The sequence below is a fragment of the Harmonia axyridis genome, chromosome X (genome assembly GCF_914767665.1).
Source record: "Harmonia axyridis chromosome X, icHarAxyr1.1, whole genome shotgun sequence".
Classification (NCBI taxonomy): Eukaryota; Metazoa; Arthropoda; class Insecta; order Coleoptera; family Coccinellidae; genus Harmonia; species Harmonia axyridis.
The window spans coordinates 30,104,291-30,111,790 of record NC_059508.1 but is presented as its reverse complement, the minus strand read 5'-3'; the positions used below and the strand labels follow the sequence as shown (position 1 = coordinate 30,111,790).

The following is a 7,500-nucleotide window of genomic DNA, read 5'->3' as shown; positions in this document are numbered from 1 at the left end:
AAGGGGCAAAATAAATTCACGAGAGTAGGTCCGATTACCGCTGGATCAGACGACGATTGTAACTTGTTGGATACGAATGTATCCGATGTATGTACGTCGTCCCTCTCTGATCTGTAGTAAGTGGGCCTACCCAAGATGCACACGATAATTTTAGCTTAAACCATGCCGAAAAGTCGACTTCACGTCGTGCATCGGTACAAAATTATTCAAGGGGCAAAATAAATTCACGAGAGTAGGTCCGATTACCGCTGGATCAGACGACGATCGTAACTTGTTGGATACAAATGTATCCGATGTATGTACGTCGTCCCTCTCTGATCTACGGTACGTGGACCGACCCAAGATGCACACGATAATTTTAGCTGACTTCATGCCGAAAAGTCGGTTCACGTCATGCATCGGTATCTTAAATCGCGCCGTAAAGTCGTTCACGTCATGCATCGGTATCTTAAATCGCGCCGAAAAGTCGGCTCACGTCATGCATCGGCGTCTTTTTTTTGTGCCACCGATGCATGACGTGAACGACTTTTCGGCTCGATTTAAGATACCGATGCATGACGTGAACGACTTTACGGCGCGATTTAAGATACCGATGCATGACGTGAACGACTTTTCGGCGCGATTTAAGATACCGATGCATGACGTGAACGACTTTACGGCGCGATTTAAAGCTATACCGATGCATGACGTAAACAAGATCACACCGATGCAGCACGTTAACATTAAAGCCCGCCTAATCCGATCGATGGAGGCCGTCTCGAGTGTCCAACTTGCTCACAAGAGCCGAGAAACAAACCGATGCATCACGTAGACAAGATCGTACCGAATGTTAACACAATCCAAAAGGAAATAATCTTAGATGAATATCGATTCTGATTATTGATTTTTCTTTCGCGATATTGATAGAAGACATCTGAATGAATTTCGAATTAATTCCGAAATCAAAAAAATATTTTCAATAAATTTTTTTTCTAGAGTACCTCGGTCTTTTCTATTTTTTTTCCAAGTTTCGTACGTCAATCAACATACATCCCAGAAAAAATCATCTCTCTAACTATCCTGGTTCAAAAGTTGTATCGGAACTTTTCACGTCGAAAAAGAACATAGGCGAAAAAGGACGTGAACATTATTCCTTATAAAAATCAAACCCGACCATGGATTTTGATTCTGATTGTTGATTATCGCTATTAGAACACATTAGGAGGCAACCAAATCAAATTTGAGAAAATTCCACAATCAGAAAATTTTTTTCGAAAAAAAAAAAAAAATTCGAGAACACCTCGGTCATGGCAAGTTATTTCCCACAATCCATTCCCCAATCAACGTACATCCCAGAAAAAATCATCTCTCTAACTATCCTAGTTCAAAAGTTGTATCGGAACATTTTCACGTCGAAAATATATCTCTAAGTCCAGACCGATGCACCACGTAATCTCGGGCAGACCGATGCACAACGTAAATGACGATCGGGACCGGGGCGATCGGTCGTATCTGACACCGCCGGCTCGGTTCTAACATCGTCAATGAGTCGGGGTTGTAAAAAAGGACGTGAACATTTTTCCTTATAAAAATCAAACCCGACCATGGATTTTGATTCTGATTGTTGATTATCGCTACTAGAACATATAAGGAGGCAACCAAATCAAATTTGAGAAAATTCCACGATCAGAAAATTTTTTTCGAAAAAAAAAAAAAATCGTAATCACCTCGGTCATGGCGAGTTATTTTCCGTATTTCATTCCACAATCAACGTACAACATAGAAGAAATCATCTCTCTAACTATCCTGGTTCAAAAGTTGTATCGGAACATTTCACGTCGTAATATCTCGCCAAGTCCAGACCTCGGCGATAGGTAGTATCTGACACCGTCCGCTCGGGACTGACATCGACTTGGACTCGGGCTGATGATGGGGAGGCGTTTAAGGACGTGAACATTTTTCCTTATAAAAATTAAAGTCGACAATGAATATTGATTCTGATTACTGATTTACGCTTTAAAAACACATTAGAAGGCAACCAAATCGAATTTGAGGAAATTCCACGATCAGAAAATTTTTTTCGAAAAAAAAAAAAATCCGAAAAATATTTTTCGATTCCGATTACTGATTTACTCTTTTAGAACACATTAGGAGGCAACCAAATCAAATTTGAGAAAATTCCACAATCAGAAAATTTTTTTCGAAAAAAAAAAAAATTCGAGGACACCTCGGTCATGGCAAGTTATTTCCCACAATCCATTCCCCGATCCACGTACATCCCAGAAAAAATCATCTCTCTAACTATCCTGGTTCAAAAGTTGTATCGGAACATTTTCACGTCGAAAATATATCTCTAAGTCCAAACCGATGCACCACGTAAACTAGGGCAGACCGATGCACCACGTAATATCGGGCAGACCGATGCAGAACGTAAACTCGATCATACCGATGCTTCACGTAATCTCGATCTTACCGATGCACCACGTAAACAAGGGCAGACCGATGCAGAACGTAAAGTAGATCTTACCGATGCACCACGTAATCTCGATCTTACCGATGCACCACGTAATCTCCATCTTACCGATGCACCACGTGAACTGGATCTTACCGATGCAGAACGTGAATTGGATCTTACCGATGCAGAACGTGAATTGGATCTTACCGATGCACCACGTAAACTCGATCATACCGATGCACCACGTAATCTCGGGCAGACCGATGCACAACGTAAATGACGATCGGGACCGGGGCGATCGGTCGTATCTGACACCGCCGGCTCGGTTCTAACATCGTCAATGAGTCGGGGTTGTAAAAAAGGACGTGAACATTTTTCCTTATAAAAATCAAACCCGACCATGGATTTTGATTCTGATTGTTGATTATCGCTACTAGAACATATAAGGAGGCAACCAAATCAAATTTGAGAAAATTCCACGATCAGAAAATTTTTTTCGAAAAAAAAAAAAAATCGTAATCACCTCGGTCATGGCGAGTTATTTTCCGTATTTCATTCCACAATCAACGTACAACATAGAAGAAATCATCTCTCTAACTATCCTGGTTCAAAAGTTGTATCGGAACATTTCACGTCGTAATATCTCGCCAAGTCCAGACCTCGGCGATAGGTAGTATCTGACACCGTCCGCTCGGGACTGACATCGACTTGGACTCGGGCTGATGATGGGGAGGCGTTTAAGGACGTGAACATTTTTCCTTATAAAAATTAAAGTCGACAATGAATATTGATTCTGATTACTGATTTACGCTTTAAAAACACATTAGAAGGCAACCAAATCGAATTTGAGGAAATTCCACGATCAGAAAATTTTTTTCGAAAAAAAAAAAAATCCGAAAAATATTTTTCGATTCCGATTACTGATTTACTCTTTTAGAACACATTAGGAGGCAACCAAATCAAATTTGAGAAAATTCCACAATCAGAAAATTTTTTTCGAAAAAAAAAAAAATTCGAGGACACCTCGGTCATGGCAAGTTATTTCCCACAATCCATTCCCCGATCCACGTACATCCCAGAAAAAATCATCTCTCTAACTATCCTGGTTCAAAAGTTGTATCGGAACATTTTCACGTCGAAAATATATCTCTAAGTCCAAACCGATGCACCACGTAAACTAGGGCAGACCGATGCACCACGTAATATCGGGCAGACCGATGCAGAACGTAAACTCGATCATACCGATGCTTCACGTAATCTCGATCTTACCGATGCACCACGTAAACAAGGGCAGACCGATGCAGAACGTAAAGTAGATCTTACCGATGCACCACGTAATCTCGATCTTACCGATGCACCACGTAATCTCCATCTTACCGATGCACCACGTGAACTGGATCTTACCGATGCACCACGTAATCTCAATCTTACCGATGCACCACGTGAACTGGATCTTACCGATGCAGAACGTGAATTGGATCTTACCGATGCACCACGTAAACTCGATCTTACCGATGCACCACGTAATCTCGATCTTACCGATGCACCACGTGAACTGGATCTTACCGATGCAGAACGTGAATTGGATCTTACCGATGCACCACGTAAACTCGATCTTACCGATGCACCACGTAATCTCAATCTTACCGATGCACCACGTGAACTGGATCTTACCGATGCAGAACGTGAATTGGATCTTACCGATGCACCACGTAAACTCGATCTTACCGATGCACCACGTAATCTCAATCTTACCGATGCACCACGTGAACTGGATCTTACCGATGCAGAACGTGAATTGGATCTTACCGATGCACCACGTAAACTCGATCTTACCGATGCACCACGTAATCTCGATCTTACCGATGCACCACGTGAACTGGATCTTACCGATGCAGAACGTGAATTGGATCTTACCGATGCACCACGTAAACTCGATCTTACCGATGCACCACGTAATCTCAATCTTACCGATGCATCACGTAATCTCGATCTTACCGATGCAGAACGTAAACTCGATCATACCGATGCACCACGTTATCTCGGCAGACCGATGCAGAACGTAAAAAAAAAGCTTACAGCACGCGGTGTTCCCAAGCGGTCACCCATCCAAGTACTAACCGCGCCCGACGCTGCTTGGCTTCAGTGTTCTGACGAGAACTGGCAATTTCAGCGTGGTATGGCCGTAAACAACAATTATAGCGATATTTTCTATGATATCTCACTTTTTGGGAGCGGAAAGGACGTGAACGTTTTTCCTTATAAAAAATGAAATAACTTTTGGATATTAATTCTGATTGTTGATTTAAGTTTTAAGAACACATTAGGACATATCTCAATGAAATTTGAGGGATTTCCGAAATCGAAAAATATTTTTCGAAAAAAAAAAAAAATCCCAGAAGACCTCGGTCATCTCAAGTTTATTTCCATATTCTATTACACAATCAACGTACATCACAAAAGGAACCATCTCTCTAACTATCACAGTTAAATTTTTGTATCGGAACATTTCACGTCGGAATATCTCGCTAAGTCCAGACCGGGGAGATCGGTCGCATCTGACACCGTCCGCTCCGGTCTAACATCGTCTTGGAGTCGGGGTAACGATGGAGAGGCGTTTAAGGACGTGAACATTTTTCCTTATAAAAATTAAAGTCGACAATGAATATTGATTCTGATTACTGATTTACTCTTTTAGTACACATTAGAAGGCAACGCAATCAGATTTGAGGAAATTTCAAGATCAGAAAATTTTTTTCGAAAAAAAAAAAAATTCAAGAACACCTGGGTCATGGCAAGTTATTTCCCACAATCCATTCCACAATCAACGTACAACATAGAAGAAATCATCTCTCTAACTATCTTGGTTCAAAAGTTGTATCGGAACATTTCACGTCGAAATACCTCGCCAAGTCCAGACCGGGGCGATAGGTAGTATCTGACACCGTCCGCTCGGGACTGACATCGACTTGGACTCGGGCTAATGATGGGGAGGCGTTTAAGGACGTGAACATTTTTCCTTATAAAAATTAAAGTCGACAATGAATATTGATTCTGATTACTGATTTACGCTTTAAAAACACATTAGAAGGCAACCAAATCAAATTTGAGGAAATTCCAAAATCAGAAAATTTTTTTTCAAAAAAAAAAAAATCCGAAAAATATTTTTCGATTCTGATTACTGATTTACTCTTTTAGAACACATTAGAAGGCAACGAAATCAAATTTGAGTGAAATCCAAAATCAGAAAATATTTTTCGAAAAAAAAAAAAAATTCGAGAACACCTCGGTCATGGCAAGTTATTTTCCACAATCCATTCCCCAATCAACGTACATCCCAGAAAAAATCATCTCTCTAACTATCCTGGTTCAAAAGTTGTATCGGAACATTTTCACGTCGAAAATATATCTCAGAGTCCAGACCGATGCAGAACGTAAACTCGATCATACCGATGCTTCACGTAATCTCGATCTTACCGATGCACAACGTAAACTAGATCACACCGATGCAGAACGTAAACTCGATCATACCGATGCACCACGTAAACTCAGGCAGACCGATGCAGAACGTGAACTCGATCTTACCGATGCACCACGTAATCTCGATCTTACCGATGCACCACGTAAACTCGGGCAGACCGATGCAGAACGTGAACTCGATCTTACCGATGCACCACGTAAACTAGGGCTGACCGATGCATCACGTAAACGACGATCGAGAGGCGCGAAAGGACGTGAACGTTTTTCATTATAAAAATTGAAATAAATGATAAATAATGATTCTGATTGTTGATTATCATTTTTAATAAGCATTAGGAGGCAACCAAATGAAATTTGAGGAAATTCCGATAATAGAAAATTTTTTCGAAAAAAAAAAAAAATTCATGAAATCCTCGGTCATCGCAAAATATTTACCATATTCTGTTCGATAATCAACGTATATTTAAGAAGGAATCATATCTGTATCTATCTTGGTTCAAATTTTGTATCGGAACATTTTGACCAAAGTCCGAGCTTCGGCCGAAACAGACACCGCTGACCTGGCCTATCGATCGACCGAGAGTCGGGGATAGAGCGTAAGTGTTGTCTGGAGGGGAACCCTGTGCTCTCCTGACATATATAGGGAAGGTGGTCGCGTTGGGCGATGCAGAACGTTTGGATCGGGAATTATATTTTTGGTTCAGCTATTGGAATATGGTTTATTGTTGGTATATATTGGCGAAATAACGTTCTTACTGACTGGGGATATTCATAAAAATGAGTCCGGAGATTTTCAGATCGAAGTCCGAGTGATCCGACTTGGAAGGCGTGTTGGGTGGGTCGAGATGGCTTAGATAGATCAGACGAGGCGGGCTAAGTGTTGACGTCATGCATCGGTCCATTTTCAGATTGAGTCCGAGTAATCCGACTTTGAAAGAGTGTTGGGTGCGTCGAGACTGTTTAGATAGATCGGACGAGGCGGACTAGGTGTTAACGACATGCATCGGTATATTTTCTGATCGGAGTCCGAAGAAATCGGCCCTAGTAGGCGCAGCGGACGGTCGAGACGGCCTCGGTGGGTCGGATCGATCGGGAAAAGTTTGCTAAATCGTGTCTGGAGGGGAACCTTGGGTTCTCCTGACATATATAGGGGATAAGGTTTGGGTGAACGATTCTTCACGTAAAAGTTGAGTAATTTATTTTTCGATAAGCTTTTGGATATTGATGAGAAGTATATGTATATCTTCGATTAAAAGAATTCTTACCGTCTCCATGTATATTATATTAGATATATAAGAAATAGTTAACGTGATGCATCGGCCGATTTCCGGATCGGAGTTCGAGAGATGCGACTTTCGATGCGCGATGGGTGGTTCGAGACGGCCTAGATCGATCGGACGAGGCGGACTAGGTGTTAACGACATGCATCGGCGGATTTTCTGATCGGAGTCCGAAGAAATCAGCTCTAGTAGGCGCGGCGAACGGTCGAAACGGCCTCGATCGATCGGACGAGGCGGACTAGGTGTTAACGACATGCATCGGCGGATTTTCTGATCGGAGTCCGAAGAAATCAGCTCTAGTAGGCG

At 41.7% G+C, this 7,500-nt stretch overlaps 1 non-coding gene across 1 annotated transcript; it reads right to left on the bottom strand.

The window, feature by feature from the left end:
- Positions 1 to 4,506: 4,506 nt before the first annotated feature.
- LOC123688358 lies at positions 4,507 to 4,625 on the bottom strand. Its single transcript, XR_006749885.1, has one exon. It is a non-coding gene; the product is annotated as a 5S ribosomal RNA (ribosomal RNA).
- Between the last annotated feature and the right edge of the window lie 2,875 nt (positions 4,626 to 7,500).